Source organism: Athene cunicularia, assembly GCF_003259725.1.
Source record: "Athene cunicularia isolate RWA chromosome 2 unlocalized genomic scaffold, athCun1 chr2_part1, whole genome shotgun sequence".
Classification (NCBI taxonomy): Eukaryota; Metazoa; Chordata; class Aves; order Strigiformes; family Strigidae; genus Athene; species Athene cunicularia.
Genome location: NW_020799095.1, coordinates 145,479,361 through 145,483,044, shown reverse-complemented (window position 1 = coordinate 145,483,044; position 3,684 = coordinate 145,479,361).

The window sequence follows — 3,684 nt, the reverse complement described above, 5'->3', positions numbered from 1 at the left end:
TTTCCTTTTTTTTTTTTTTTTTGTCTGAATTTTTGACCAGTTTTCAGTTTTGGTCTTTCAGCCCAGAAGGACTCCATTTGCTTTGCTGTGGAAAGACAATTCGACTTTACACACTCTCTGCACATGTTGTGTCAATCTGTGGGAGCTGAACTGAGAAGAAACAGCAAGCCTCTTTGCTCTTGAGCTTGGGCTCTCATTTCACGTAAACTGCCTGACACCTGCAGAGCAGATCACTACTTTCAGTGGTATGTATAAAGCACTGCTGTAAACTGATTGTGACTTCACTGACTTTTTTTATATTATGGTTGTAAAATAGGGATATATGGTTCCCTGTATAGGTATGCATTACCTCTGTGTGTGAGACAGTACATATATGCTAACAATGGTCATGAACAGTGCTACCTGCCCCTTAAAACTGACCAGCTATTCAGGTGAAACAAAAATAATAGGCAAAATTTTTTTATCGCTCTTGCTAAAACTCTCAATTTTCACCAGGGAAGCTAAGCGAAAAACTAACTTCTCCCTTCACAAGGCAATGAACTGCTGCCAATTGCAATGGTGCTTTTCAGCGTGGACATCCGCTCATTATGAAAGGGCCAAGACTCCTAAATGAGCACTGACCATTGCACAGATGTTGGGTGGGGTTTCCACAGCCATAATGGGAACCGGGCATCCGAATTCCCTACAGGTTAGTGGGATCTGACTTACAGAATTCCTTAGTCAGCTTTAAAAACCAGCTGTAATGTTTAAAAATATCCAGTCCCATCTGACTTTGATACAGTGGCCTACAAGATACTATCAGTTTTGTTGGCTTTTGCTTACTAGACCCTCTATAGAGTGATTATGTAGGAAGCAGCCAAGATAAACTACTGAGACATTGTTTCTCATACCCTGATAGAAGAATATATGAGGAATAACAACAGTAAGGAAAGGGAGTTCTTAAGAATTACAAAACAACAGCTTTTGTAATGACTCAAAATCTGCGCTATGAAACGTGGCATTTTCCACACCCAATCATACAGTCAGCCTCCTGAAGAGTGAGTAAATTTGACAGGAATCCTGATGCAAAACTGCCTTAATTCTCTTTGACGGCACATCAGCTCTCAGCTGAAGTTCGCTGAGTTTCAGTCACTGCTGGAATCAAAGGGTGTTTCTTCATCAGCTGGACCAAAGGCCACGCTAGAGGATTCACATCTGCAGGGGCAGGAACTAGTGACCTCTCAGCTTTGGGCCAGATCAACATCATGGAAATAGAAAAAGTTGAAAGTACTGACTATCACCCTTCCTATTAAGTAAATTCTCTCAACACCTGAAACGTATATAAAATCCCTGCTAGGCCGGTGTATATGTTTCAAAGGCCAAATGAAAACCATGTGGAGGATCTTGGGCTTTGTGATCATGTTTATTTTTTTAGCTTCATACAGGGAGGAACAACGGTCCATAAATCTATAATTACTACTACTATATAAGCCACTGCTATATACTGTAGCTGGAGCTTTTCATATACTACAGAGCATTGGCTGTGATTCTTCTGTACTGAAAGACTGAGTCGTTAAATTTAGCCAAGAGAATTATATGATGTGGGTCCCTGCAACTGCAGGAAAACAACTGTGATGTTCCAGCTGTATGTGTCGAGTACTCATGAAAACAATTAACATTCCAACATTGCCATTTAGTCAGTTGTTTTCTTTTCAGCTTTGCATGGTAGAATCTTTTTAATACTCTACATTTTTTTTTGTTGGCTAATATATTTGTGCAAAAGAATCACACAAAATGGTATAAGTTAGATATTCAAGCCTTAAAATGTAACATATCTCGGGTTCCATATACAGAAGGGTTCTGATGGCTTGTTGTTCAAAACTTTCAGATTAAATAATTTAATTGGCATTAACTTGGTTTGTCTGTGTGTGTTCATAAGGAATTTTCAAAGGATGCTTTACTTCTTTTAATAAATTAGAGCTACTTCCAGTAGGAGGGAGGAAAGCATGGCTCTAGTCTGCGTGCTTCTATGTATTGTTTCATTACCAGATCACTGAAGTCTTTGGTATTTCAGCTTAAAGCACAATGACCTAAATAGTCTGAGAATGTATTTTTCTTGCTAAGTAATGTATGTGGGAGCAGGCTTGGCCTCTCAGTATCACTAAGGCTGAAGTCTCCTGACCTCTCTTTTGGTCAGTCCACATGTAGGCTTTTCTAATTAAATCTCCTTATTGGATTTGACTGGACTATTTCTAACAGTGTGTTCTCCATAAGGAAGGGTAGTAAAGTCAGGAAAATGACCAGATTTATAGCCAAAGACTGGATCACTTGTACCGCTGCAAAAGTCACTTTAGATTTCAATGATGTTTGAGTTTAAGGACCCGGGATGGAAGATGGGTGAAATATGGGATTGGATTAACACATGGGATCACGAGACTGCATTTGTCCGAGTCAAAATGCGTCTTGGCAGAAGCAAGTCAAAAGAGATATGGAGTATGAACAGGACTAGCATAAGGGAAGAAGTGAGTGTAGAGAACTGGGGACGAGTACTGATTATTAAAGGAGGAAACAGATAGTCGGCTATAGAAAGAACGTGGGGGCTTCTGGGAAACCCAGAGAGAGACAGAACAGTCTAAAGGGCTGTTCAGTGCCATAGGGTGAGTTTAGGGCAGTCAGTCACTAATGAAATAAAGATGTTTTACAAAACCTCCATATTTGAAAAGGTTCTTTTACCAAAATAACAGTTAAACTGATTACCTCGGGAGGGGTGACCTAAAAACCTGGTCATACCTACCTACCTACCAAGCCTACCAGATGGCCAAGAGTAGGATTGCAATTAGGAGGCTACAAGGCTGAGCTGCTGAGTTCCTAGCTCAAAATTAAAACCTTTTCTCAAATTACATAGGCATATCTGGGCTCAAGGTGGAACTGAATAGCGAGTGGGGAAAGACTATATATTTAAATTTCACTAACATGAGTCAATACTGAAGCCTTTTAAAGCTGTCCTCTGTTTATCAGCTCCATGTGCAGCAGAGTAATACTAATGTTGCTGTGTATAACTATTAGTTCTCAGAGCTATTTACTTTTGTGTTATATTTTATGCTTGATGATATTGTGATGCAGAAGACCACATTCACAGTATTATGAAAGGAACCCTGATAAGCTGAGCATTTCCTGTTGGAGTTACTGAATTTATTGGAGGTGCTTGGCTTTTTTCTTAGGATTTGATGGTTGAGAAGCCAATTGAGATGAATTACTTTTCGGGAAGCTGGCCTGTTTGAAATGACACTACCAAAGTTGGTATACACAGGAGGGAAAAAAAAAAATCTTAATTTGCATTTTTATTTGTAAATATTCATCTGTGTAAAATAATAATTAAAAGCATATGTTTATAGTTTGCTAGGATTTAAATTATTTAGGTATTATATTTAGCATTCTAGTCTTCATACAATAGCTTTTAAACATCTCTTTAACAGGAGCTATGGGATATTGGGTTGATTCAAGGATTAAACCACCACGGCCATCAAAACTGTTAGTCTAGTGGCCCATTTTTCCCCAAAGTGAGACTCAGCGTAACAATAAAGCCTGGCATATGGCTATACCAAACCCATTCTCCACAAACAATAGCCCATTGAACATCAGAATTTCACGGGGATTTGTCTTGTGTTCTGGATAATTTTATTTTTTTTTTTTTTTTTTTTTTTT